Source organism: Nothobranchius furzeri, chromosome 13 (genome assembly GCF_043380555.1).
Source record: "Nothobranchius furzeri strain GRZ-AD chromosome 13, NfurGRZ-RIMD1, whole genome shotgun sequence".
Taxonomy (NCBI): Eukaryota; Metazoa; Chordata; class Actinopteri; order Cyprinodontiformes; family Nothobranchiidae; genus Nothobranchius; species Nothobranchius furzeri.
The window spans coordinates 43300146-43307635 of NC_091753.1; positions in this window are offsets into that span (position 1 = coordinate 43300146).

The following is a 7490-nucleotide window of genomic DNA, read 5'->3' on the forward strand; positions in this document are numbered from 1 at the left end:
TATTGGTCAGTTGGTTGATTAGTCTATTAGTTCGTTGGTTGGTTGGTTGGTCGGTTGATTGGATGGTCTGTTTATTGGTTGATTAGTTGGTTGGTTGGTCTGTTTTTTGGTTGATTAGTTGGTTGGTTGGTTGGTTGGTTGGTTGGTTGGTTGGTTGGTTGACATTAGAATGGGTAACCATTAAAAACAGGCATTATCAATAAATGAAATTGTAAGTTGTCAGTTGGTTGGTTGGTTGGTTGGTTGGTTGGTTGGTTGGTTGGTTGGTCATCCACTTCCGGTTCTGGTCGGTAACAAGATGGCGCCTGTGCTTGGCTTAGCCGCAGTCACCGGCCACTCTTTCAAAATTTTCTCCACTAACCTCCTCTTTTCCACCTTGCTCCTGTCTGCGATCCTCTTCAGTAGTGTCCCTGCTACCATCTCCTATGATCGCCAGACTCTTTTATCCTTCCGTTCATTCACGATCGCCCAAGATGCACCGAGGACGTACCTCCCTCTTTGTTTACCTGAGTGGCGCACTGGCCCGGAGCCAAACAACGATCCCAACCTGCGCGCCTCCAGCTATGTTTATCCGGTCCCGGGAAAACGTCGGAGGAAAAGAGGTAAACGAGAAGGAATCCAGGTGAGAATAAGACTTCTCTTAATGCGTGGTTTATCTAGTAAACATTGTCATGATCTTCTAGCTTCTCTTCCTTTGTTTGGCGACCTGAGCGCCACTTCCGCATTCCTGCCAGGCCGCGTTGTGGCGCGTTTTCTTCGTCCAAGTTTCTTAAGGTCGGTTTATCCTCATCCCTCAGTGGTTTCTCCTCCTGTTCCCTCCATAAGTGGTTTTTATAAACACCGTGGATCTAACCCTGCTAATTTACGTCCGCTAACTCCAGCTGTTTCTGTAGTTTCTGATTCCTCCACCTCACTCAGCATGGCTCTATTAAATACCCGCTCTGTTAACAATAAGTCTGTCCTGCTCAGTGATCTAATTCTCTCTAAAAACCTGCATTTTCTGTTTCTGACTGAAGTTTGTCAGCAAACATCTGATTATTCTGGTCTGATTGAACTCTGCCTGAGTGGTTATTCTTTTCTTAGCCAGCCCCGGGGTTCTGGTCATGGTGGAGGCCTAGTTGTTGTTTTCAGAGACCATCTTCCATGTAGCTCTACAACCTCTGGTCACTTTGCTTCCTTTGAACTGCAGCTGATTAAAGTCGGGCGTAAGGACCCGTTCTACTGTGCTGTGGTCTATCGTCCACTTGGTCCAAACAGTTCTTTCCTTCAGGAGTTTAGTGACTTTCTATCCTCCACTGTGAAGCTGTCCGGACTGGTGATTGTTGGTGACTTCAACATCCACGTTGATGATCCCTCCGATCACTTTGCCATGAATTTCTCCAGCCTTATGGACTCCTTCAGCTTTACCCAGCATGTTTCTCGCCCCACACACACCAGGGGGCACACTCTAGACCTTGTTTTTACCCTGAGTCTAAATGCTGACAGTGTTTGTCCTGAGGACGTTTATATTTCAGATCACCATTGCATTTTCTTTAACTTGTGAGTTTCTGCATCCCCACCTCCTGCTCGCCATCTGGTTAGTTCTCGTTAGGGATGGGTACCTTTGACATTTGAATCGATTCGGTACTAATTCCCGGTACCTAGGAATCGATACCGGTACTTAACGGTACCAATTTTCGATACTTTTGAGTGTTTAACATTTTAATTCTCTTTTATAATTAAATATATATTTTTCTCAATATATAACCATATTTGATAAATATCACGATAAATAACATACAACTGTTTGTATTTTAACATCGTCCTTGTAGTTTTATAAGCTGATAATTGAACTGAAGCAAACATATTTACTGTGATCTAAATTTACTGTGTATCTTCATTCCTTTTGCCGTCCTTTTTCATTTGATTTTTCCTACAGGGAAGTTAGAATTTCCGAGGAGAAAGCGAACGCACCATTAGCTGATAACAATGGTGGCAATGGAAGCTAACATACCAAGCTAACGTTATCTTAAACAGTTTATTTAGCTGCTGGAGCAGATTGAAATGATGATGCCTCACATTTAGATCGTTGTCGCTGGTTTCATCTTCACCCAATCACCCGTCGCATTTAGTAAAGTGAAGGCAAACTTTAGAGCGCGTTCATGTTCTTCTATTCGGGAATTCAGAGTTCCGAGGAGAAAGCGAACGCACCATTAGCAAAACGGAAGCTAACATATCAAGCTAATTATATTTACCTACCGGAGCAGATTAAGATGAGGATGTCTCACTTAGATCGTTGTCGCTGGTTTCATCATCACCCAGTTACCCATCACATTTAGTGAAGTGGACCCAAGCTTTAGCGTGTGTTCTTTCTACCATGCTGCTCTGTTTACAACTGGCTCGCAGCGACCGACGACATAACGCTCTTGCGCATGCGCAACTGTCTTGGCAAGTTCTTGTTATGATGGACGGGTACCGAAATGAGGCACCGTTTGAAATGACGTGAATCGGTGCTCGGTCGGTACTGTGGAATTCGGTCGGTACCTTAAAAAGTACCGAATTCGGTACCCATCCCTAGTTCTCGTTTTCTTAATGAGAGCACAGCTAGCAATTTTTCTGCTGCTTTTGATCCACCCTGTTCTTCTGATAACGACCCAGATTCCTTAACTTCTCAGTTTAACGAGCACTGCCTCTCCATTCTGGACAACATCTGTCCTGTCAGAACCAGATCAGTTCCTGCAGTGAACCCTACTCCCTGGTTTAATGACAGCCTTCGCAGCCTAAAGTGCCAATGCAGAAAAATTGAGCGTTTGTGGAAGAAAACCCATCTCCACGTCCATCTGCTTCACCTAAAGGATCTTCTGACATCCTTTAACTCTGGTGTCCCAGAGCAAAGGGAACCCCAAGGTGCTGTTTAACACCATCAGCAGCATTGTCTCTCCTGCCTCTCCTACAGCCTCCATCCACTCTGTTACAGAATGTGAGAACTTTCTGTCTTTCTTTGTGGACAAAGTCAATAAGGCTAGATCTAGCATCTCTCTTTCAGCCTTATCACTGCCTCTCCCGACTCCAACCAGGCCCGTCATCCTAGATAGCGTTGCTCCTTTTTCTTTGCCTGAGTTAACCAAACTTGTTAACTCTATGAAGACCTCAGCATGCCCCCTCGACATCTTACCTTCCTTGTTGTTTAAAAGTGCTTTTCAGTCCATCGGTCCCAGCGTGCTCTCTATAGTTAATGCTTCTCTGGTCTCTGGTCAGGTCCCTGCTTACTTTAAGAACACTGTAATCCACCCGCTTCTTAAAAAAACAAGTCTTGACCCCTCTCTTCATAACAGCTTCAGACCCATCTCTAAACTTCCGTTCATCTCCAAGATCTTGGAAAAGGTTGTGGCTAAACAACTCACAGCTGCTCTTGATGAACATAACATCTGTGATAGCTTCCAGTCAGGTTTTCATAGAGCTCATTCTACTGAAACAGCTCTTCTTAGGGTCTCTATTGACCTTCTGACTCACAGTGATGCAAGGCACTGTTCTGTTCTGGTCCTGCTGGACCTGACTGCAGCCTTTGACACTGTTGACCATCACCTGCTACTGGAGAGGCTCAGAGACTGGGTAGGCCTATCAGGATCTGCTCTGGAGTGGTTCTCCTCTTATCTCTCTGAGCGCTCCTTTTCTGTGGCCGTCTCCAAGTTTAGGTCCTCCACCACCTCTCTTACCCATGGTGTCCCACAAGGTTCTGTTCTGGGGCCTCTGCTCTTCCTCCTCTATCTGCTTCCTCTTCAGCACATCCTGGGCTCCTTCAAAGGAATCTCCTACCATCTTTATGCAGATGACATCCAACTGTACATCTCCTTTAAGCCCCATGAGATGTCTAAGCTGCAGCTGTTACACACCTGCTTAGACTCTATCAAAACCTGTATGGCTGGGAGCTTTCTACAGCTGAATGAAGATAGGAATGAGATCCTCATCTGTGCCCCAGACAAGCTGGTTCCCAAAGTCAGAGACTCTCTTGGTCAGCTTGCTTCCCACACCAAACCTTCTGTCAGGAATCTTGGTGTGACCTTTGACCCAGCTCTCACCCTGGATTCTCATGTCAGTTCTCTTGTTCGCTCTTCCTTCTTCCATTTCAGGAACATTGCTAAGCTGAGTCCCATTCTGTCCCGCTCTGAACTTGAGACAGTTCTCCACACCTTCATCTCCTCATGCTTAGACTACTGTAACTCTCTTCTCACGTGTCTGAGCAGAACCTCCCTGAACCGTCTACAGGTGGTTCAGAATGCCTGTGCTCGGCTTCTGACCAAGTCCTCCAAACACACCCACATCACCCCGCTTCTCCTCCAGCTTCACTGGCTGCCAGTCAACTTCAGGGTTAATTTCAAGATCCTGGTTCTGGTCTATAGGGCCTTACATGGACAAGCGCCATCTTACATTGGTGATCTTCTTAGTCCCTACACCCCCAGCAGGTCCCTGAGGTCCAGTGATCAAAGCCTACTGGTTGTGCAGCGCACCAAGTTAAAGACCAAAGGTGACAGATCATTTGCTGCTGTGGCCCCCAGACTCTGGAACTCTCTCCCCCTGAGCCTGAGATCAGTGGACTCAGTGGACTCCTTTAAAAGGCAGCTGAAGGCTCACTTGTTCAAGCTGGCTTTTGTATGGCCTTCTTCACCACTCTCTCTTTATTCTGCTCTCCCCACCTATTCCACCTTCCTCAGGATCCACTGATTTCCCTCTTTCCTCTTCACCCTCTCTCTCTTTATTAACAGTTTTATCACAATTGACTATTTTTGCTCATTTTAATATATTTTAAACATTTTCTAAATGCTTTTTTATATTTTTACAATTTTTGTTTTTGTGAGGCGCCTCGTGATTTTTATCTTGAGAGACGCTATAGAAATGATATTATTTTCTTCTTCTTCTTCTTCTTCTTCTTCTTCTTCTTCTTGGTTGGTTGGTTGGTTGGTTGGTCTATTGGTCAGTTGCTTGATTGGTCTATCAGTTGGTTGGTTGGTCTGTTGATTGGTTGGTCTATTGGTCGGCTGGTTGATTGGTCTATTAGTTAGTCAGTTGGTTGGTTGGTTGGTCTATTGGTCTTTTGGCTGGTTTATTAGTTGGTCATTTAGTTGGTCTTTTTTAATTTATTTTAATTTATTTTGGTCATTTAAAAGGAAAAAGAAAGAACACAGTAATACAGAATCTCAATTATAGTAACCAAAAAGGTGTAGGCTGAAGCCTAGCTTTTTATGCCTACCCTATTTACTCAATCACGTTACTTCTCAAAAAAAAAGAAATGACAATAATAAGATAATAGTAATGTAATAATAAAAATGAGAGTGAGATAAAAATAATAATTATGATAATAATAATTGAAATATATTGAGCAACAACAACCATAATTCAGCAAGAGGAAAAATACCCAGAACTAAAGACAGAACTATACAAAACTACCAGTAATTTTAATAAGCCAATGTATGATAATGATCAAAACAGAGATTTAAATACTATAACTTGTGCAAGAACATTACATTTTCATTCTCATCTATCAGAAACACTAGCTCACATACGGTCATTATGGTAGTATGACATCATCTTCTTGACATGCAATTTTTTTTAAATGATTTAACAGTTTTACATGCCCTGATTCCAGTGTCCAAGTTATTCCATAATTTGACTCTTACTGTTGTGCAACTCTGACTTCTAACATTTGCTCTTACTTTCTCTCTGGCAAATTGTCCTTCACCCCTTAGTTCATACTGAGTTTCTTTGACCTGGAATAGCTTCTGAATACAATCTGGAAATATTTTATTTTGTACTTTATCGAGTACCTGTGCTGTTTGTAGTTTGACCAGATCTGTAAATTTAAGTATTTTTAGTTTTATAAACAGGGGGTGCATTGGTGCATGGTGATCAGAGTTGGTAATTACTCTTATTGCTCTTTTCTGTAGTCAAACTATGGGTTTTATGCTGGTTGGTTTATTGGTTGCTTGGTTAAATCCAATCAGATCAGGTCAGGCTCCTTCTAACCTACTACCTAAGACCTTTTTACTCCTTAATATGATGTCTGAACATAACAATTCAAGCTGAAAAGGCTAATTAAACCTATAGATCTTCTGAATGCACAAAACACCTAATATTACTTCATAAATAAAATGCAGAAAAGAGGGGGCATGTGTCACAATCTGCCTTGCAGGCATTTATTCAACAAATATTATTTTAGTTTGGAAGCTGTAAACAAGTTGTCAGTTATTCTTTTTCACAAGATGAATCAGTCTGATCATAAAGTTCTTTCTTGTAAAAATTACTCTGTAATTCCAAACAAACAAACAAACAAACAAACAAACAAACAAACAAACAAACAAACAAACACAAAACAAGTAAATTACGTTTAAACTGAACATTGTCATGTAGCATATTAGCAAAACCTGTAAAAAACTGAAGAATGAACAAAGACAGTTTCCCTTTGCTGTCATATTCACTTCAAAATGTCATTTAAGTGTTTTTGTGGTTTCTGCTCCACAGGCAGATGTGTTTTAGCACATGGACGACAGTGAGCTACAATTAAATCACCAGAAATCAACGCAACATTCTACACAATAGTAGATTCTGCAGGCCAAACCTCACAATAGACCCAATTACCCAAAGTTTGGTTTTGTTATAACTAAATTTACTAAATATTTTGAACGGAGCCTCTATTTCTCTCTAAAAGTGAATGTAGGGCACCATATTTTAAAATGTGTCTGCAGAGCTGCTGATTGTCAGTTTTCAGTTACTCCAAAAGCCTCAGACATAAGTGACCCCTGTTGGAGATATATCTGAATAACAAGAAGAAATAATTTACTCAGCAACTATCTGAAAGAAATATGTTACTTTGAGTTATGAAGTTTAAGTTTAATTTCATTTAGGTTTAAAAAACAAATGTAAACTCAGAGACGAAAAGGACAAAAATATCAACAACCATGTTTTCAATGTTTTGCTGGTCACGAAAAACTTCAATATCAACTTTTAGATTTGGTCAGGCCTTGTCTGAAACGTCTGTTGAAGGGATAACCAAGAAGAAGCTCCACTTTAGCTCAAAACCACACATCCTTCAAATAGTCTACAAAGCTAAGCCACAACTATGTCTACATGGTCATAGCAAAATGCATGTTTCCCCTAATGTTTTATGCTGAAATTGAGTGAAGACTAAAACAGAGCACACTGGAAACTGATGTGCATAAAAATAACAAAGAAAAAAAAAACATTCAGACTGTTGTTGGTTCCCAAGACCTTGAAGTTAGTAATTGAATTTTTAAAAAGCGCTTTAAAGACTTGTCAAGAAAATGTGTGGTCAATGATTTTGTATACGTCTTGTGTGGTTTTTATAATAAAGAATTTATGATGTATTATTGAAGTATGATAACAAATATAACTTGTTTCAAGCAAAAATAGGTAGAAGAAATTATGATATTGATAAAAATCTAAATACAAGTTTATTGGAAATGAAAAATTATTGGCTGCTTAGAACTGTGTTTTTA